The 24246-nt window shown below is 32.2% G+C and overlaps 1 protein-coding gene across 11 annotated transcripts in view; it reads left to right on the forward strand.

The window, feature by feature from the left end:
• Positions 1–24246, forward strand: part of LOC125062290 (potassium voltage-gated channel protein Shaker) — a 197330-nt gene that overhangs the window by 89577 nt on the left and 83507 nt on the right. Inside the window, exon 1 of one of the 11 annotated variants that reach the window (XR_007119233.1) lies at positions 20780–20848. The exons of 8 other annotated variants lie outside the window; for them this stretch is intronic. The gene's annotated coding sequence lies outside the window, so the exon portion shown is untranslated. Of the gene's footprint in view, positions 1–20779; positions 20897–24246 lie in introns of those variants that run through there. 2 more of the 11 variants (XR_007119231.1, XR_007119232.1) reach the window with 2 other exon arrangements.

Raw genomic sequence — 24246 nt, forward strand, 5'->3', positions numbered from 1 at the left:
GTATTGCGCGCTCGGTGTTTATTATTCAAGCTCGGAGTGCTAAGGAGAAATGTCAGTCTGTAATACCATCTCTGCATAAAATTGCATAAAATTAATCAAAATATCTAACTTAGTACCTATATTCGTATCTCACAGTCCCTACAGCGATTGTCAACTGGTTGAACGTCTTCACAGAGACCCGACATTTTTCTTCAGGTTATATATAGATTTGACGTTTCAACTTAGTATTGCGCGCTCGGTGTTTATTATTCAAGCTCGGAGTGCTAAGGAGAAATGTCAGTCTGTAATACCATCTCGGCATGAAGATTCTTTATTAATAAATTACTTTGTTATCAAACTGGCGATGAAAGCATTGTTTAAATATTGTATCGGAGAATAACATTGATAATCACATTCCACGAATACACACAGTACACAGTATATTCGAGCTATAAAACACTCATGTTAATTATTCGAAAAATACATTTTAATTCAAAATACCTGTCGGGTCAGAGATACTACCTCCAAGTGTTCAAAGCGAAAGTGTACTTAGAGAAAGGGGACTAGATCACTAGTTCGATTTTTTAGTTAAGGTAAAGAGCAGTGTCGGCCCAGTGACTCTTTTGTCTGAGGTCGTAATTTGAACTCCTGCTACGCACGGTTACATTTAACTTTCTATGTGCACATTAAAAATCACCCGTAATGTGAACATTGTGAGGCATGAGTTAGACCAAAAAGTCGACGGCGTTTTAAATGAATTAGGTTGCGACGACGAAGTCGCTTGTTGGTATTTTCTTACATTTTAGGATTAGCGTCAGTATTTACGCCAAAGTTTTAAAGGTAGTGTAAGTACCAAGTGTGACCTTTAAAATTTTACTTACGCTAGTTACCCTTTTTTCTACTACATTATCTGTCCTTTTTCATCTCAGCGTAAACATTAACTCCTCTTAACTCAAAAATGATGTAAAAAGTAACTATTTATCAATCTTTATGCTTCGGAATAGTTATCTATGGGACAATTTCGAAGCAAATCGACTGTACCGATGAAGAAACGAATACGCAATCAATAAGTCAGGTTGTTGACATGGGACTCATCGAAAATCATCGACTGATATCAACTGCGATCAAGACCGCAGGCCAGAACTAGTCAATAATAAAAGTCATTTGGGCAGGTGGCCAAAACGATGCCGTTGAGCGTAACAACTTCACACTTTATATTGTTATCTATCGTTCAGAAATAGGTCGAACCATCAATACAAATATAGGACAATCTTTTTACATTCTAAACTTCTTTGAATTTTTTTTAATGATTAATATGTAATATGTTAATAAATAAATAAACGTTCGTTGATGATGTTCTGTAAATATATATAAACTAAGAAATAAAATACTAATTAATATTAATTTTACCTCCTGTATAATTTTTATTCCCGTTGAGTATGGATGGAATTTTAACACGGTAAAATTAAACAAAATATCTAACTTAGTACCTATATTCGTATCTCACAGTCCCTACAGCGATTGTCAACTGGTTGAACGTCTTCACAGAGACCCGACATTTTTCTTCAGGTTATATATAGATTTGACGTTTCAACTTAGTATTGCGCGCTCGGTGTTTATTATTCAAGCTCGGAGTGCTAAGAAGAAATGTCAGTCTGTAATACCATCTCGGCATGAAGATTCTTTATTAATAAATTACTTTGTTATCAAACTGGCGATGAAAGCATTGTTTAAATATTGTATCGGAGAATAACATTGATAATCACATTCCACGAATACACACAGTACACAGTATATTCGAGCTATAAAACACTATCAGAGAGCCAACATTTTAGTTTTTTCTATTGTTAGTGTCGTTTTTTCAACAACCGTAGAATAAACATTCCCAATAAACAACCCGACATTTTTCCTCAGGTTATATATAGATTTGACGTTTGACTTAGTATTGCGCGCTTGGTGTTTATTATTCAAGCTCGGTGTGCTAAGGAGAAATGTCAGTCTGTAATACCATCTCGGCAGGATGATTCTTTATTAATAAATTATTTTGTTTTCAAACTGTTGATGAAAGCATTGTTTAAATATTGTATCGGAGAATAAAATTGATAATCACATTCCACGAATACACACAGTACATAGTATATTCGAGCTATAAAACACTATCAGAGGTTATAATCTTTTAAATCATTATGTTTTAAAGTTATACTTCTTTTGGCGCGTTAGGGAATAATGATGACAGTAAATTTTTAAGATGCGCGCGCACACCATCACAAAAAACCGACAACCTGAAGTTAGCTATAGCCAAATTTTTAGTTTTTTCTATTGTTAGTGTCGTTTTTTCAACAAACGTAGAATAAACATTCCCAATAAACAACCCGACATTTTTCTTCAGGTTATATATAGATTTGACGTTTTAACTTAGTATTGCGCGCTTGGTGTTTATTATTCAAGCTCGGTGTGCTAAGGAGAAATGTCAGTCTGTAATACCATCTCGGCAGGAAGATTCTTTATTAATACATTATTTTGTTATCAAACAGGCGGTGAAAGCATTGTTTAAATATTGTATCGGAGAATAAAATTGATAATCACATTCCACGAATACACACAGTACATAGTATATTCGAGCTATAAAACACTATCAGAGGTTATAATCTTTTAAATCATTATATTTTAAAGTTATACTTCTTTTGGCGCGTTAGGGAAAAATGATGACAGTAAATTTTTAAGATGCGCGCGCACACCATTACAAAAAACCGACAACCTGAAGTTAGCTATAGCCAAAATTTTAGTTTTTTCTATTGTTAGTGTCGTTTTTTCAACAAACGTAGAATAAACATTCCCAATAAACAACCCGACATTTTTCTTCAGGTTATATATAGATTTGACGTTTCAACTTAGTATTGCGCGCTTGGTGTTTATTATTCAAGCTCGGTGTGCTAAGAAGAAATGTCAGTCTGTAATCTCTGCATAAAATTAATCAAAATATCTAACTTAGTACCTATATTCGTATCTCACAGTCCCTACAGCGATTGTCAACTGGATGAACGTCTTCACAGAGACCCGACATTTTTCTTCAGGTTATATATAGATTTGACGTTTCAACTTAGTATTGCGCGCTCGGTGTTTATTATTCTAGCTCGGAGTGCTAAGGAGAAATGTCAGTCTGTAATACCATCTTGACAGGAAGATTCTTTATTAATACATTATTTTGTTATAAAACTGGCGGTGAAAGCATTGTTTAAATATTATTGTATCGGAGAATAAAATTGATAATCACATTCCACGAATACACACAGTAGGTACCTACACAGTATATTCGAGCTATAAAACACTCAATCATGTTAATTATTCGCAAAATAGATTTAAATTTAAAAGACCTGTGGGGTCAGAGATACGACCTCCAATTGTTCAAAGTAAAAGTGTACTTAGAGAAAGGGGATTAGATCACTAGTTCGATTTTTTTAGTTAAGGTAAAGAGCAGTGTCGGCCCAGTGACTTAAAATTAATCAAAATATATAACATAGTACCTATATTCGTATCTCGCAGTCCGTATGGCTTTATGTTATTTCCTGAGCCGAACGTTTATTGTGTCCGTAAAAATACCACAATATTCGAGCTCTAATGAAAGAATCATCTAAAATCTAACTATACAATTATAATAGAATTTATAATAATTATTAAGAAACAATAATTTATAATAAGCGCAATGCTAATAAGGTTTAAATAATATTTAATTGCAATAGAATAAGCCACCGTCATGTCACCTAAATAATAAATATTAAGGTGTACAAATCAGTGACCAGTTGAGTTATTAGCTCATCTCAAAGCCTGCCACGGCGATGTGGTTTGTGGCTTTCGCTGTCAACTGCATACATGCGGCTCTCAATATCCACTCGAGCATGTATTGCATATAGTGCGCGTATCTGTAATTAACACTTTCTGTTATAAATGTTCTATGTTGTCTATGTTTTAATTGTTAAGCTTTTTTATAATCACGATTAGGCCGCGCGACGACGTAAATGTAAATGACGTATAGTACCTAGAGGAAGATAGCTGGACTACGCTAAGTCAAGAAGAAGAAAATGCTTCAGTGAGTCAACTGGTTGAACGTCTTCAACAGAGACCCGACATTTTTCTTCAGGTTTTATATAGATTTGACGTTTTAACTTAGTATTGCGCGCTCGGTGTTTATTATTCAAGCTCGGAGTGCTAAGAAGAAATGTCAGTCTGTAATACCATCTCGGCATGAAGATTCTTTATTAATACATTATTTTGTTATCAAACTGGCGATGGTAGCATTTTTTAAATATACGTACCGGAGATAATTGATAAGCACATTCCACAAATACTCCAGTGAGCGACTGTCAACCGACATTTTTCTTCAGGTTATATATAGATTTGACGTTTTAACTTAGTATTGCGCGCTTGGTGTTTATTATTCAAGCTCGGAGTGCTAAGAAGAAATGTCAGTCTGTAATACCATCTCTGCATGAAGATTCTTTATTAATACATTATTTTGTTATCAAACTGGCGGTGAAAGCATTGTTTAAATATTGTATCGGAGAATAAAATTGATAATCACATTCCACGAATACACACAGTACATAGTATATTCGAGCTACAAAACACTATCAGAGGTTATAATCTTTTAAATCATTGTGTTTTAAAGTTATACTTGTTTTGGCGCGTTAGGGAAAAATAATGAGAGTAAATTTTTACGATGCGCGCGCACACCATTCCAAAAAACCGACAACCTGAAGCTAACTTCAGCCAACATTTTACTTTTTTCTATTGTTAGTGTCGTTTTTTCTACAAACGTAGAATAACATTTTTGTTCGCCAAAGAAGTGTAACTTCTAACGCGTGTACACACACCTTTTTTATGTGCTTCAATAAGTATTGTTTTATGTGCAATTTAGTGTCAGGTTCTTTTGTCTTCTTACTAATTTATACTTTGTAAAATATATTTATAAAATCAATCATAATTTATCAATGAAAACGTGGCAGATATCTGCAATCTACCAAGGTTTTACCTTTACGTATCTTTTATTATTTACTTTACCCCTTTCTTATACGTTATTGAAAATAGCTTAGAAAATATTTATAACACGATATTCCGAATAACGGCCCATAATTCATCTTAATAGAATTTAAACCAAAATGTTGGAGCTTAGCGAAGTTGTACCAATAATTTGTTACTCAATTACCTTATGGTTTCGTATAGACCCTAGATTTAAATAAAAAGCCTAGTTGAGGTGAAATACAGTTTTTGGCAAGGTTTCAATGAAAAATACAACAGTTGAAAATTCACTAAAAACAAATGCGTTTTCGTTACTTGATGAGCGCTATTGTAGGTTCAATATGGGACGCAGCGGCGCCGCACAAGTTCAGCTGGATTATACATATGTAACGAATTGAATATTCACGAAGGTTTATAGTACACTTTGCCTTTAAGAAAAAAAGCATTCCCACTCCAAGCTTTTTAGGTATGGACCTCATATTTCGGTATCTGTTTCATGATCATTTGTCAATCTAATAAGCAAGTTGTTGATCAGCTTTTTGTGCCTAACACACTCCGTCGATTTTTTGGGTCTAAGGCTAGCTGGTTTCCTCACGATGTTTTCCTTCACCGTTCGAGCGAATATTTAATGCGCACATAGAAAGAAAGTCCATTGGTGCACAGCCGGGGTCCGAACTTAGTTCTTCGGTCTCCTGTGATGTTGTCTAACCATTTTGCTGTTTCCTTAAAAAGCCTTATAGCGCTAGGACCCCACGGACCAAGGTTCTCGACTCGAAATAGGACAAAATCATATTCGGAGCCTAGACCTCTGTATTTGCATGCTTTAGATTTTTCAACCGCTTATTTTTTATTGTTTTTCTGTTATTAACTAAAAAGTAGATGAATGTTTAAAGTGTTAAAATAAGTCTCATATACTAACAGTTACTTATAGAACATATTTTTTTATTAAAAAAATCACATATTAGATAAGCATAGTATTAAATTGCTGATATTAAGCTTTTTATAAAGACTATGAAGAAAATTATAAATATAGTTGATAAAGTTGGAGAGATTTTGGTTGATTATTTTTCAAGAATGTTTATATCTATTGATTAAAGTAGAAAATTCCCTGCCGAGCTTGGTAGAAAATTACTAATATATAAATATTATGAAAGGTTTAACCTTTTAAATACGACACAACTATTGTACTCGTAGCGCTCGTAGCCTCGAAATATCGTAGCAATAAAATCTTGTAGCTTTCGGCACCGTAGCATAAGCTATAATACCGTCAAAGGAAGAATATTCATCATCTCAGTGCTTTAAGACCCACGTTGTGTAATCTCACTGTCATTACATGCAATTGAATTTGTTTTAGCAAATCAATACAGCCTAATAAAACTATAATTGAATTAATGAGCAATGCATATGCCATACAGTGTATTTATTATGTCGTCTTGTTATGATATTGATATTGTTAGTTGTGAAGATTGCTTCAAAGATTTAACTCACGGAAACTGTTCAACTCTAAAACTCTTCCTGAGCCTCTTATCCTATGCGTTGGGATTTGTTGGTTACCTCAAATCAAAGCAGCGATGTCGTAGATACTCAATGTGTTTTCATATGTATGTTATTCATTTATAAGATATGTTAATCAGTAACATTACAATATTATCAAAAATAACAAACTTAATGAGCTTAAATAGATACATAAAACTAATAATAAAATAATATACATTGAAATAAATAACTAAACTTAACATAAACTAAAATATATCATTAAAAGGAGTCCCTAATACTACAAATCTACAGCCATATATATCAAGCATTTTATATAGCTGTGCTTTATGAAAACAAAACATTTTAAATAATTGTACTAACCGCCACAGCTCAGTTGGTCTACTTTCCATATTGAGGTATGCATATATGCATACGCCATATACCAGGTTTAAATGTATACGAGTACCTACTGAAACAAAAGAGTCGCAAAAATATTGGCATATAAACACAAAGTTAGAAGTCAAAGTTGGTTATTCAATTTCCCTTTTAAACGGAGGCATGGGATTTTTAAAGGATCGCTGGTTAAACTTATTAAAAGACCATCGTAGTTATAAAGTGGGTGTAAGTAGGTATACAATTTAAATGTAGTATCATATATCTTCTGACCGACTCATCAACACGAAGCGCAACCCACAAGGTTACTTGAAATGTCGACTTTAACATTCTATGATGAAAACATTCAATGCGGTCTTTAGAAACTCCGCCCTTACAGTGGTAATATAAGGTACGAATGAATGGGAATCTTAAAGTTAATTATGAAATCCTTCAATATATAAATGGAAAATATATTTTTAGTGGAAAAGACCCGTTCTCTATGTAATATTTCGGTTATTTACTGAAGAGTTCTATTTATCTTTAAATATCTTTTTACGATTGCAGTATATTGTATATAAAAAACATTTCTAAGTAAGTAAGTAAGTACACCCAAAGCGGTAGATTGTGTTAAAAAACCAATAAATAAGTAAGTAGTATAATATGTATAACGTTTTTCTCAATCACTTTTAGTATATACCTATTAGTATAGTATTCCACTGGGAGGGTCTATACCGTAAAACAATTATAAACTTTCCAGTCACTTAATATTATCTTTGTTCTACACGAGTACTACTCATATAAATCATATGTCATTGAAAAAGAAATTAATTATGTTATTTACAAAACTCGAAACGCCGAGTTTATTTACGCCCATTATCGCCAATGAGAGGACATCCATTTGACAATAAATTAGATATAAGTTAGAAGTAAAGTTGTAATACTAAAGTAATTTTGTTTACTTAAATCTGTTGTTTATAGGTATGAGTATGTATTATCTAGAGATTTAATTAAATCAACAACGATCGATAATCACAATCCTCGCTATTAAAGTTTGGATTATTTTAATTAGTCCATATTGATTTGAAAGAATATGTTTAGTTTGTCCAAGCGTATAAAATAGGTTTATCTGTGTTGTGACATATATTTTTAACTACATTTTTATGAATACTATAAATGTAAAAAGGTTTTATGTTAAATTCACAACTTAGCTGATCTGGCCAAACTTCAACAGGCAAATGATTTGATAGCTTCACCTGATGCGTGCCCTGTTGCACTCACTTGGCAATGCACTTGATTGAAGAGTAATTTGAAATTTTTGGCAACTCCGCAAAAATATTGAATAACAGCTACTTATATTTTAAACTTGCTGCGGTGAACGTTTCGCCTCAATATGATTTTTTTACTTAGTCTACCTTTTTGAAGTGAAACTTCTTTATCGGGGTTGGAAAAAAAATTAGTGTAACATTTTTCGGTTACGCGTCACATGTTTCGGTTACGCGTCACATTTGACCGTTACGCGCGTCTTTTTCTCGTCCCTACCACGGTTGATTCGAAGAGATTCTAAACCATTAATAACAAAAATTTATAATAACTATAACAATGATACTAAAAATTATATTACAATTTATGAAATTCTGTAATAATCTTAGTGGTAATAAGGTAAAATGAAATAATTGTATTATTTGTATTCAAGTCTGTGATATTAAAAGCCTTTTGTTAAACTTTATCTAATTTAACATTATTTAACCAATTTCTGTAAAGTTAGTTGCATATAGATAATTTTTCGAAAAATAAGGTCATAAAGAAGTTTCACTTCTAACGTGTGTACACTAGTACACGCACATTTTTTTTTCGTAGCTACATACCAACATATGGAACATATTGCTATGCTACCCCATAGAGAATGGTCGTTTTTCCGCAATAAAACTGGTTTTTATGTTTTTCTTATTTTCCGTCCATTAAAACCTTCCTTAGAGTTCAAGGATTAATTTAAAAAAATAACTGGAATATTCTTGAGCCTTCGTGTTTTGTGCTAAGTAACATATTTTGCGATTCATTTTTATTTATATAGCTGTTGGGTTGTATGGTCGTATTTTATTCAAATTTACTAAACAATGAAATGTACAGGGAAAAACGGATCACTGTCGAGAAAAAAAAAATTGAGCCAGGTAGACCAATTATTCATATTATAAAACACACTATTATATATTTTTCTTTTTACACATTACAAAAAAACTTTCTTTAAATTACTTATAACAAAGATCAAAGTGAACTGACTATGATCTTTTTAACGAATAGTTTTTGGTCTGTTTTTGGGATTGTCAGTGAGTTGATTAGAATGTGTTGACTCTAACAAAAATAATTCCAAAACTCCGGTGGTTAATATTATTAAAAATTGCACAATTAACATATTTAATACAATAATATATATAAATGTATTATTGTATTATGTATATTAGGCCCAGAAGGGGTGAAGGTTAAATCACAAGTCATGCAATCACAAGCATCTTTGAATATTTTAACTTGCGCCCATCAATTTGGCAGTAATTTCAAATATAGATAACTGCTTAATATATGAAGAGAACTGATAAACAAAAATGGTCGACTTAATTTTAACGCTTCAAATAGAACATATCTCTTTGATTACGTAGTAGCATCCAAACCGCAGTTTATGTTGATGTCCAGCATGGGTTCAAAAGTATTGACATATACAACCTGCAGCTTTTATTAGTTTTATGTCGTCATATCCTGTACCGCGCTATGTAAGCTTTTCCAAGTACAAGATCTCGACACAGGGGCCTTTAGACAGGCCAGTAAGTGGCTTGAACCCCTTAACCCGTCTTCCTTTTAAGACGGAATCACAGTTCTGAATACTCAGTCTTAATAGTTATTAACTGTAGGGGCTCCACCGATAGAAATTTTTATTTATGTTATACTAAAAATTCTAGATTTCTACTACTATAGGATAGTATGCATACTTGTAATCTTTTTCCTTTTTTAGTGTGAATAAATCGATTGGAATCTCAAACATAGAGAAGGATGCAAAGATAATTTAAAAACTCATGTAATAAATTTCGTGAGAGCTTTGTTTTGCTGCAGTTAATCCAACTGGCAATTCTAAAATGTTAGGGCAGTTTTGTACACTATTTTCCAATTTTCCAGATATTTTCTTCTATCCAGATAACGAGAAAAGCATATTCAGCTTTCACATATTAGATGTGTATGTAATATGAGAGCGATGCTAGTATTATTGAGCTTTAAAGGAAAATAGGATCAGCCGATAAACGCGTAAGATTTTGCAAGATCGATCCCAGAATCTTCCAAGAACAGGCGGAAAATAATGGAATTAATTTATTAAATACTAGTTAAACATTATAGTTACTTAATTTTTTATATTTAACCAAAAATTTAAAAAAAAAATTACCCGTCCCGAAATAATATTTTATTATTATATTACTATAATAAGTTTGAGAATCACTTCTCCCACTCACTCAAAGTGCTTTTATTATCGTTTTAAACGAATGCAACCTCATTAAAACTACTATCAAAATACGTGAGACGTTTATTAATAATAGTATTATTCTGTACAAAAAATGAGCACTTTTGTGTCGATTGCGTCACATGAAGACAAATATAACGAAACCCACTCATATATTCGTTATCACCGTGTTATTTTTATTTAGTCATATTAAAGATAAAAATAATTCTTATAGTTAGACTTGCAAATTATTAAACGCGATGATGACCGCGTTTTGATAGTATTTTCTATATATAAAATACCGCGTCACATGCAAACGGCTCGATGTTTAAAAAAATGAATGTACTTATTAGTTAGGTCGAAAAGTACATTAGGTATTTAGGCTTATTATGATTTAATTAATCAAGGAAGGCATTATGCGACACTACGGCTAAATTATCAGGATAAAGCATGGAGCTACTGTAATCATAATTCAATCCAGCACGAATAACATGCAAATTCCTACTAGACACTTAAACATAAGCCTGAGCTTAACTAAAAAAATAAACGAAAATAATAATAACAAACGAGTTTCCTAACAGATTAATATCGAACAACTTTAAAATACTCAACGTAATGTACACGTAATCTCACAATTCGACATGCGACTAGCACGTTTATTGTATTTTTATTTTAATGATACCTTATCAGCCTTTCCACCGATCAATCTTAGAATCTACCATATGCGCTTACAATTAAAACATTACAATGTATTCTTCTGTTATTTATGAAAGTAAAAACATTTTTTAGAAAGCAATGTTCGCCTAGTGGCTTCAGCGTGCGACTCTCATACGGTCGTAGGTTCGGTCCCCGGCTGTGCACAAATGGACTTTCTTTCTATGTGCGCAATTAACATTTGCTCGAAATTGTAAAAGCAAGTAGGTGTGCTTATTAGATTTAAAAATGTTTTTTTTTCTAACATATTGCGTCGTAACAGGTTAATATTATATGAACCACAGCAGTTATATTAATATTCAACATATACGAAAATACTAAATATATAAACTAAATATAATATGCCAATAGTTTCTAGAAAACTAAATTTTAACGTTAAGTATTTAGCCCGAAAAGCCTGAATGCCACATTATCAGCATTAGCACTGATTACGCTAATAATTTTCCTCACTGACCATCCAATACCATTTCCAACAATAGGTACGTATAATACGAATAAACTCTTGTGCTGTATTTGCTTCTGTTAAATTGGGTTACTTGCCACAGAGTATCACAAAACTGGGCTAAACAAATATGTTACAAACTGTACATATTATGATTAGAAAACCAATTCAATATCAAACAGAAAATGTTAACAAATTTCGAGACGATAAAAAATCAAACACACCCTATTTTACTAGCCGAGGAACTTGGCTAAATCAGCGTCAACTTTCATACTCAATACAACAAATTTCTTATTTTTTGTATCACGAATTGTTATTCAAATAAATCACTACCATCTACAGCTAATACTTTACGGCCCAGTTTTATTTTCTAATTTACGGCGTTAGCTATAATTTATGAAACTTAAATACAATTCATTTATTTAGATACCTTATTAAATCACTTATGAAAATAAGATCAAATTTTCATGTATATTTAAGTTTCCTAATAAAAGGGCGTAGAACGCACGCGAAGAACTGGAAGAAAAACTATTATTGTTTATCTTAATAATAATATTTTTATCGTATTTGCAAAAACTATGTTTTTCGTCCAAATTATAAAGGTGACGTCGGGATGTCTTAAGTTTGAACTTTTAATAAATAATTTTACACGACGTAAAAAGGTCTCACAATTGAGACAAATGACGATATCAATAAATTACGGTGTCAGTATATTGCTACGAACGTTTTCTTGTTCTGTTTATTTTTATTTTTATTATAGCGTCTGATTATTTCTCTCAATGTTAATATTACGGAAATGAATAGACTTTGTGACGACAATTTTAAACCTATAAAATTAATACATCTTCAAAACGGTTTTTAAAATGTTGGATATGTTTTCATTAAACATTTACGACGAATCTCGTGGGAGAATTAATTTAATGTCGGCTTAAACTAACTTTTGCTACCTTGTATTAAGAAATTTTAGTTATATTCAAAATAGCATTTAGTCTTAATGTAATGTGTGTAATAATTCAATGCAGCAAAACATTAAAATTCGTACACTTATGAACGTCAAAAAAAATATATAAAATGCTTCTAATTTTACATTTTTAAAACTATTTCTTCGAGGGAGCACAATATTTTCAAACCCAACAAAGAATACATTCACCGAACACCTTTAAAAACCTTCGTAAGCAATTTATAATAACTAATAATAATTAAAGTATTTAGTGAGCGTATAGGCTATACATGCAACAACATTTTTCATATCAATTACGAAAAGTCTCTTGCAACGAGGTAATGCGGGTAGAATTTCGTGTTCTGTATCCAATTAAGAAACTCAGTTGCAGAGTTAGTGAAGATTTATAGACATTTAATCTTTATAGATTGATTTATTTTAAAAGTATACAAAACATAAATCTGAAATCGTTCAATACTGAACCGTTACTTAAGGTCAGTTGATATAAGATGCAGAAATCGTATTTTAAACATTGAAATTCCTTTAATTTCTCTAGGCACCTGGAAATAATGAAATATTTTCGAAGAGTTCGTGCCGACCAGACGTGTCTGTTCTAGTTCAAGACGTAAAAATTTAATATCATAGTTTTATTTGTACTCATGATTGATTAACTTTCTATTCACCACCATCTTTTTATCATACCATCTACAATATAGAAACTGTTTCGAATTGCAAACCACTTAGCATTTAAAAATAGTCGCGGAGAGTTTCTTGCGATTCCTCGCCTGTTTTATGTCCATTTGAGAAGTGGTATGGTTAAAAATGATCATGTTATTTATTAACACAATCTACTTACATATAGAATACTTTAATTTTAATTAATATTGAACATAATTCAACCGCTGCCATGACTGACACGGTTGTGATCAAATTTTTATAGGTGCACGATACACCGAATCACTACAATAATATTTTTAAAGTTTAAATATGTGATTGTGCTGTATAAAGTGTAATTTATGTACAATAAATCAGTATTTTTCTCGTTCAAGTCCAATTTTGGTGAGTGTAAAAATCTCACTACCTTGAACCTCCTACCAGGTGGTTCAAGGTAGTGATGTTACCTGAGGTCTCTTAGTGCAGACATTCCGTAATTATTAATATATTAGAACACAAATGTAGGGCTTAGGGATTCGTAGGGCTATTAGGTTTTATGATATCACCTTCTCATATATTTAATAATTTCATACCGCCTGCAAATATTTTTACACTACATTATTATATAGAGACTCCTAGCATTTATTATAATATATAAACTTAATACACATTTTACAGTCCACTGGCAGGCAAACTGTACCGTATCCATCAGTTCAATCAAAGCGTCACATTACTGGCCATATTGTAGGCATATCATTTTTACGCTTGCTAAAATAATTATTTTATTAATCTCCTATATTTTCGCATATCCGAAGGGTTTTATGTTAGAATCATAACAAGCTTTCTTTTGTTTTTTTACTTTACCTCGGTTAGAAATGTTGTGAAATTAAGTATTTATTCTTAAGGGTTTGGTTTTTTAAGCGTCTTGGGAATCTCGAATCCGGCTAAACCTTCCGTCGGTGCCCTCAATTTACATATTTATTTGCATTTCAACCGTAACAAGGATATTATGTCTGTGGCAAGTTTCACGTCGTCGTTTTGAATTGTAGGTGGTAGTTCATTTTGTAGAATCATATATTAAGTAATATGTAGTAGTACAGTTGTAATACCTAGGAATACGTAGGCTGCCGATATACAACTCTCACTACACCAGAAGCCTGGAAACATGATTTAAAAAAATTTAAGGTAATAAATTAATACACAAAACAATTATATTTCTATATAATCTATAAAATGACTGGACTTATAAAATACGTACTAAAATATATAGATTAAAAACCAGAATTAATAGATAATATTTAACTAAACAATAATCACTTTTTGCTATGACTATATCAGAAAGCTCCTGGGCATAATTCTGCTTGTGCTTGTCTTCACTATATATTGAAAAAGCTATCAAGATCGATGTTGTACATAAATAATAAAATTTTAAATTTTAAAGCTTCATTTGGAAGTAAAAATTCTGTTTATTATAAAATGTATTTCTCAGAATTCCATATAGAAAAATGTCAAATCCAAGAAACGTTATATTGAAATTGAAAATAGAACTATTCAGTCCAGCCTTCACGCTCCTAAGCGTTGGAAGCTAGCAGCGTAGGTATTCAAATCAGTGCTAGATTCAGAATAAGGATTTCAAAACGGTCGAAGCACTCAACATCTTGCTGGTAATAAAACAGCAGATGTGTCTAACAATCACAATCAGCAAATAATTGTTACATCGTTTATTCTACGAATGTAATTATGATAGTATGTTTCTGGAATGTTAATTATTGAACGTAATAGATTGTAATTTTATTTTTTGATGGGCTGTATTCTTTTTACTTTCGATCACTGGATGAGGCTTGCCATAAGGTTAATTGAGTAGTAGAAAATATGTATATTATTTTAAGAAAAATGGTTGCTAACTCCTATTTACCAGCTCTAAGAATTTTCGCAAAGAATTATTTAATACTTAAATATAAATATCAAATTATATTAAAAGCTTTATGCTTACTCATTATTAAAGTTAGATTTCAGTATGAATACAATACATACTCTACGTGGAAATTTCATTTTTTATTCGTACGTTTCGTTCCAATTATCATTGGTTTGCTTAATCATTTGTTTGTAAACCAGATAATTTTCATACAACAATGCTACGACTTTTTAGCCCAAGCCGCAAATTTTGATGTGTTACAAATAGTGATACATGCACTGTATTTCTTTGGGTTTGAAAATCCCTCCTGAAACTATAGTAGTCAGAGTACGTACTGCGTGCTAACATAAAAGCAATTACTTGTTCCCGTAATTGTTGAATGTATATTTTAAAATGGTTAAATATTATTTCGTTTTATTTCCTCTCACGTTCTCGCGCTTTATTACAAACAGTACAAAATATATAAATTAAGCCGACTCTATTTAGGTCTACGTTAATATTGTTCTGACAGGTCTAATTAGACAAAATGCCTGCTGAAAGAAAACTGGAACGGACTGCGGAGAAAGTCATTTTAGCTATTTCTTATAGAATACCGCAAAACTCGTGTTCACATCTTACACCCTTAAATTCTATTATCTCTTATCTTAAGACACTAAATGTGACATTGCCAATCGAAATTGGCATTTCGATTGAAATTATTTGTTATTAAAAATAAGTTTTAGTTAGCTTTTTGTAAGGCTTTACAGATAAATCTCATTTATCGACCTAGTGATCCATATTCAAAGCTAAATAGTGATTTAACCATTTTTTAAAATGTCGGGATTAGAATATGTTATGATCGGCGACCGTTTGAGTGACGTTAATCTATATTAAAGCTTTTAATACTGAAAGCTTTTCTATCAAGTGGATTTAAGAAACTACCACATTTTCATCATCGTATTTTCTTTACACTTCTCTTGTAATTTCGTTTATGCGCTACGTTGTAATTTGATTTGAAAAAAAAAATATTATAACAATTTCGACAAAGTGCGACTGAAGGATTTTTATTCCATTATAATATTATACACATGTAAACTAATTAATTCACCGCATGAATAACTTTGTAATCCCATATAAATATATAGGATAATATTTATTTGCGCAGTTGGTGTATCTAGAAAAGTAATATCAATATATAATAGACTTATTTCAAATCAGCATATTGGACGACAATAATAAACACGTGTTTAATATCAATCTCTTCGAATAATTGCCTACCGCAATGCCTCCTACATGAAATTGGGAATATTTTACGCCGCTGGTCCATCAACGTCAAAAGACGACAGGCGGAAGAGGTTCTACGAATTCTTTTGGGATATGGTTTACTAATCGAAAGATCAAGCGGTGACCCATATTTAATCCAACAACAAGATGGTGCTGATAGACCCACTCGAAACAGGCTGGGATGAGTCCAATAAAATTAATAATGACCCCTCGCACGTCTGTTCATAAATTTAGGGAACGTTTAATAAACCTGCACCTCCAATGATTCTTTGATCAAAATCTGCACAGGCGGTGAACAATCAGATCACTGATCAATCAGTATAACTGTAAATGTAACTGTTTACCAGATAAGAAAAAAAACCCGTCTCGCAGGTTTTGTCTTCGTACCAAGATTTTCGATTTATGAATACTTATGCTGAGTTTTATGGTGTCTACACCGAAAAAACGTTTGTTATTAGGTAGGGAGATATTTAATATCTCTGGTTTATTGTTCTCCCTCAATAGCGACGGCGCTAAAGTGTCTTTCAGTTTAAATAAAGAGTTGAACATTAACTTAATTGAGCCGAGTTATATTGTTAGCCGTAGTGGCAAAATATAAAGGTAATATCACTACTACTAAAACTACTACCAATACAGGTACAATGCAAATTAAACAAAAAATCCTGAAAAAATAGAACGACATAGGTATACACGGCTAAAGAGCCCCTTTTGAATTTACTTACTTCTTAGATTATTGCTGATTTGGAACGAACAAACATAGTCTGTGAGCTCTTCGCCTTTTTCTAGCCCTGCATTGCTCGTTATGAAGGAAAGCGGACCGTCTTTGCATTGATTATTGGAAGCTTAGCTTCACTGCCGAGCGCGACTCTTAACTTTTGCCTGATATCAGAGCGGATTGCTGCTCTTGTATTTTATTTTCCAGTTTAGACATGGTCTCGGGGTTCTATGAAAATATTATTACGATCTGTTTGCGAGACTATATATTTGATTTGATGTTTCAACTAGCTTTGAAATGTATTATTTTGAAAAGTGTGGGTGGAGGTACCGTTTCAGTTATTGACAAGAGTCTACACTGTCTTGCCCTATATCTTGATACGGTCGTGTCTCTTTGTCTTTTTGTAGTAATTGATTGGGTGTCGGTTAGGAAGAGGCCTCATATAAGTAACAAGTTGGATTAAGGGTTTAATGGCCCATGTGGGTTGCTGGCCGTTCCATTTCAGTTTGGAGCCGTTATATGGGAGACGCGCGCGTAGAAACCACAACGATGTAAGAACAAAAAATATAAGCGCGTAAGTGCCGACTTCCCGTGTAGTTCGTATTACTATTAAATATTTAAAATATCCCTAAATTAGGGAGGGAGATCTAATATATAGATAAAATTAATCATGTTTTACTAACCATAATTATTTAAATATATATTTCGATGATTTTGTTTATCCCGTGTAGACACGTAAGAAACCAGAGCGCTTGTAGTTTTTAGTGTTAGCTTAATGTTCTAGGATTAATATAGTTAATTGATAATCATTTCTCAAGCACTAAATCTACTTTATGGGCTCTGAGAGCTATCAGAATTAAGAACACCATTCATTAAAATTGAGGAAAAATGATTTGTTATCTCCAACAATACTTCGATCGTCATCTCTATATTATATATAAAATTCTCGTGTCACAATATTCGTTCGCATACTTATCCGAAACAGCTCGACCGATTCTTATGAATTTTTTCTGCATACAACCCTTAATTTTCACCCATCTACGATCAACCCCTATTTTTTTATTATTGATAGTTATTTTTATTCAACTCAAAAAATGTTTGAGTGAAATAATATACATGGCAAAACGAACGTTTGCCGGGTCAGCTTTTGTTTTATTATAAAATCTTAATGGAATTGTGTTCAGTTTTTGGACAATAATAAAATAAATGTATGAAATAAGACAAATGTGTCGATGAAACATTAAAAAATATTTTGTGTCATTGTGAAGTGTCCTGTGGTGTACAGCTTGCCATCTAGTGGTCTGTGAAATGTTTTGTCAAATTTATATGTATTAAATGTCAGCCCTACAGATGTACCCTATATATAAGTACGGGATTATTACACCAAGATACCTAAGGTAATAGACGGAGACCTACGGGTAGGATCAAAGTTTCCAGGTAGTGGGATTATCACAAAACTATCGGGCATGCTCACCACGATAATTAAGGGCTTGAAGGAGTCTTCGCCACTTTGAGAGGAACCGAGAACTATAGATAAGTCAGACTATCAGAGCAATATTCAAATCTGATTTATTGTTATAGACATCTTAAAGACTACTTCACACATACATCATATAATTCTTGTGACTTGTTCCTGTGTATAGAACAGCCACGTGAGCCATGTCAGCAGTTTGTCAATGTTCAAATGAAATCTGAACACGTGGTTTTTGTAAAGGAACGCAGTCGGAGCGCAGGATATATTTGTTTTTTGTAACTGGGTCTAAGGTCTGTAAGGTTGGGCTGTAAGGTCCGAAGGGGTCATCGTTTCTCATGGTATGATGAAGTTTCTATGGCAATGATATAGAAAGTCAAATCATGTTAAAGTCTGGAAACCAAAGAACGTATTGCGCGTAGCTACTGTCTAAGCGTCACTAAAGTATAATTCCCGGAGGGCTCTTAGCTAAAACACTCTAGATCGGGCTTAACACTCCATAAATCTTTTTGAAATCTCTTTAAATGTTATAAAAATTCACGCTAACGTTACATTTATTACGTATCGTCTCATTGATCATGAAAATAATATTCATGTTTCATAAGAAAAACAGTTTCACGAGTTTCCTTGCGTTGAATTTATCGGGTTGTTGTAACCATGGTTAGGTCAATGCTCCAATATAGCCATGTAAAACACTGTTCTGATATTTTACAGCTAGTTTTTAATTTTAATTTAAAATACCAATAGTTGTTGCTAACGAGTATAACTTTTTATATATCAAAATATGCCATTAAATTACATTTCCCTTAATCAGCGACTCGTACTCGTAGATATTAAAAGCAGCACACATCTTCAATATTTTAATGACTCAGGTTTTAATTACAGGTTCTCAGAATAAAATATTTCGCAGAAAAGAATAAATAAATACTTTTACAACATTACAAACTTAACCTTTAGTAATTAGAGGTTGTATCGTCAACTGATTGGCACAGATTAATCAAAGTTCTCATCAACGGATGTCAATTACACAAATATTGACCAAACCGTTTAGGCAACACCCATTTTTTAGAGTTGAGAGATTCAAGAGTATTAATAAATTCATTTTTAATTACCAAATTAAACGTTGAATTACTTGTTCATTTTATAATTTTTCTTAAATAAATCGTAAATGATCTACAGTTACGAATCTGCTAGTGCAAACGGCTTCGATTTAAAACACACACACACACATAGTAGTGTTACAACATTTTAAGTCTTGATTTCTGTATATGTTTTTCTAATAGGCAAGTAGGCGAACAGCATGTGACACACGCCGTCGACTTATTTAATATAATGCATGCCGGTTTCCTCGTGATGTTTTCCTTCACCTTACGAGGGTTTGTTAAATTCAATCACTTACAGAAAGTTCGTTGGTAGCCGGGGTTCAAACCTCAGAGATTCTATCGCTGAAGCCACTCAAAACAACTACTACTAACACTACGAATAATTACCGTTTCGTACGTACTTCAAGAAAACTTGGAACACATTACTGCAAATAATTAACATTTAAAAATCGCATCTGACAGACATAATCTAGTTAAATAGTGATTGAAACCGTTATTTGACCGTTATTTGTGGCTAGCGTAACAGGTCTTCCAATTAGTAAGAAATTGTAAGTTTTGGCAAGGCTCACAATACAAACACACAAAAGCATAAAATCAAGTTACCGCAACATGTGGTATATTAGAATTAGTATCTTAGCTGTGGTTTTGTGCAACTACAGAAATTGCTTTGTATAAAGCGATTTGTTGATAAAAATTTATATCTTTGACATTTCTATCGTGATTTAAAAACTCTCAGAGAGATCTCAGTGTTTGTCTTCTTCAGGTAAAGTTTGTTTTAACAAACAACAATTTATTTAAATACCTGTTTACTTTCGCATGAAAGCTCGTGCCTATAAAACTTTCTTAGAGCGCATTGTAGCAATAACGAAGCACTGCCGCATCGAAAGAATAGGTTACCAACGCCGGAACTCAACATCCAACATACTAATAGTAACTTCTACAAGTCGTATTCTTAAAGTAAGCGAATAGCTGTATAAACATCTCCTACTAGTTACGACTGGTACTTCGTGTTGAATCTCACGGTAAGAGATAAAAAGAGAGTTGAATAAAACTGCAGTTTAGAAAGAGTTAGGTCTCATGCTTCGGGATGTTGGCTGTATCTCGTCTTTGTGAGGGTTCCGCGCTAAGGGTAGCAAGAATGCGGCGTGCGTGCGGGCGACTGTGCGGCAGGGGGTGAAGAATGGTGGGGGATGCGTCGTGGCGCGGGGCAAGCGCGGGTTGACGCGTGCCGCAGTAGCGTGGAGGCGCCGTCGCGGCCGCACGCCTGCCTCGCCGGAACAACCGCGCCCGGGTAACGCTCTCACGAGGTCTCAAACCGCGCATTACCACTCACTTTAACAGTGCCAAACCCTAAGGTTCAGTTCCACTTGGAGTTTCACAGACCGCCACCCATGGTTCGATTGTTAAGGCTTATTGTTACGAAACTATCCTTCAAATCGCTTCTGCAATGCGAATTGCGTTTACCATATTTAACATTAATTAACTGTTTTTTTTTGTTTTCTTTGCGTTACGCCTAGGCGATAAATGTCAAGAAATTAAAATTAACAATTTGTTACATTAAATATAGATTTTCGGCACTGTTTGAAATGCCGCCAAGATATCAGTAGGGGCCATCATCTACACATCGATTAATGTCACAAAATGTGGCGTTAAAGTGGGAATATTTTTTGTTCATAATTTATTGATCATCACTGTAGTGTTATTTCATTTTTAAGCGTATTATTTCTTGGGACAATAATGAAATGGTGAAACGATCCTTTCATGTTTTCGATTCATTGTTTAAATTTCCCTCCGTTGTTCTCGCACCGCAGTCAATTGGATTTTCGCGAAGGCAAAATCGTCTTGACACTTTTGCGGTGAATCTTATGTTTAAAAGAGCTGAGTCAGCAACTTGTTTTAAACTTAATGCAAGATCTCTTTAGAGCGTGAATCTTTAAATCAAACTTGTTAAAAGTTAATTTCGTAATCATTTCTGGGAACAAAGGCGTCTTTTATAATAATGTAACTTTTGAATTAACAAAGTGTAAACAGGCTTTGTGTTCCGGTCATAAAGTAACCTTCATTAGCTTATAAGCAGCAAAAGAAAGCACTGCATACAATAGCACTTAAAAATGTAAGATACGCCTTGTTTGCCGTTATATGTAGCCCAAAACCGAACTGTGTTCTTTTGGTGAACTCAAATTATAATTTTATAATACTTAAATAAACGTTTTGCATATGCGTCCACTATTTTCGCTTGGACAACTCAGTTAAGCATATTTTACGTTTTTCTTTGTTAAGAAATAGCATTTGTAAGGTTGCATTTAATTATGATGAATTAACCTATTACATGACTTATTATGTCAAGCAATTAATAGCTGTCTTATTAATTAACAGGAATAATTATTTTTATTATTATTATTCTTGGCATTTTATTGTTCGTATAGCTTTTGCCCATATGGATTCTCTGAATAATGGAATTAATCATATATTACATAAACTCCTTCAAATCATATGAACTAACACACTTAACTATTTTGTGTACGTATTAGTATGCTAAAAAAGACTGATTAAAAACTACGCTCTCGCGACGTTTCTTAAGATTTATTGGTTCAATGGTGTTTTTTTTTAAAAAGGGTAATTTTTGTAATAAGATCTATTTAAAGTTGAATAGGATTAAGAGAGGGAATCAAACAAAATGTATACACGTTTTTCACTTATTTTAGGTAAAAATTATCGAAGATATTTCGTAAACAGCTGTACATTGTATTAATTCAAAATAAATACTATTTTCTCTTTTATCATCTTTATTAATATTGTATTATAAAAATAAAAAATGGGGAAAAATAACTTTTTTTTTGCGTTTTTTAAATATTTCGTTTGTTCACGAAATTTCGGGCTAAGGTGTAAAATATTTTTCTGAATGTCCAAAACAAATTTCAAGTGAACTTACCCATGTCTATTAATATGAATTCTTTAAAATAGTAATTCTTTAATAATCAAATTATTTTTTTAATTATTTTATTCACAAAATAATCATATTTTCGTAACATGAAACAGATATTTACAATAGAAGCCTTATTTCTCATAAGTCGACATTATATTTTTATGATGTTGGCTGTTAGCCCAAGCGTTGTGATAATTTCTCCTGTTCCCATTACCCAAATAAAACTATGAATTGCTTGTCACATACGGTATGGTTCGCTTTTTAAGACTACATTCAATACTCTTCGTTAAACATACTAAAAATACGCTGTTATTTAATAACTTATTACAAAACCATTTTTTGTAAATTATATAAAAAAAATCTTTAAAATTACTATCAGATTAAAAATCGGCCGAGATACTTGTATAGATTTTCGTTTTTGAGGGCCTATGGCGTTTTTATCTCATGCTCTTTGGCAACGTCTTTTGTCAACGTTAATTACGAACATTAAAATAATTATAATAAAAATAAATCATTGCAAGCTTTGCTCGTGGGATATTGGCAAATAGTTCCTTGCCTTCAAATAAGGTCTTATTGCCATCCTACGGGACCGATTTCACTAATATACCTGTAATTCGTGCGTTAAATACGCTTTAAACATAAAAACAATCATAATATGTTAATATCACATAATAATATTACCCGTCCAGCATGAAATTATACACTTTAATAATAGAATGCAAATCGTAGTAAAACTCGTTCCAGAAGTAAAATATTCTAGAGTTTTATATTCGGTTTGTTTTCATATTCTTAATTGTAACTTTATTTTAAAGCGTCTAATTCCGGTTCCTTGTTAAATGAATGTATTATAATATAATTGAATGTTATGTAATTTTTTTAGAACACAAATGTTGCTAATAATTCTATAATACACATTTTTAACATAACGTTAACGAATAGACAGAATAATAATCCCGTAGGGCTATTTTGGATAGTAACCTCAAATTTCTAATTTATACCTCTTTTGCATATGCTAATTTATACCTTAATTTTGATATTAGTGATAATCGTGCGGTATATGAGAGGCGTAGTAGCCCTGTAATGGCACTTTCTTCATAAGTCCATCGAAATTACTTGCTCGTACGATAAGAAATCATCCTATGGAAACCCTATGACTTACTTAATGCAATCGAATGAATAAATATCTGCTCCGTGTGTTTACGAGATTTCATACAAAGGTCTAGATCAAATTTTCGCTTCATTTCAATAGTACGCTATATCATTTCAGCCTATTGAAAATACCTAGTTTAGAAATTCGGCTACAATCAAATCCAGTGTGCTGTCTAACATTTCGCAGATGAAATGCCTAAAATGTTAATTAGAGCGAGAAAGCTTCGAACTAATTTTAATTCCATTAGAGATGTAATTTTATTTTTATAAAAATAATACCTTTTTTTTTAAGTTTTTTAAATATTTCACTTTTTTTTCATTATTTTTGTCCACGAAATTTCAGGCTAAGGTGTAAATTATTTTTCTAAATGTATTTCAATGTCCAAAACAAATTTCAAGTGAACTTACCCATGTCTATTTCATATAATTCTTTAAAATAATATAATGAAAGTTTAAAAAAAAATATAAATAAAAAAGTTATTTCAGTTTATTTATTATTTTTCTAATTCAATCTAGTAAAACTTTGTAACTAAGAATATTTACCATAATACACACATTAAAAACTATTTACTATAAAATTATCAATATTTAACTATCAACAGTAGGTTAAAATTCATAAACGAAACAAAA

The sequence above is a fragment of the Pieris napi genome, chromosome Z (genome assembly GCF_905475465.1).
Source record: "Pieris napi chromosome Z, ilPieNapi1.2, whole genome shotgun sequence".
Lineage (NCBI taxonomy): Eukaryota > Metazoa > Arthropoda > Insecta > Lepidoptera > Pieridae > Pieris > Pieris napi.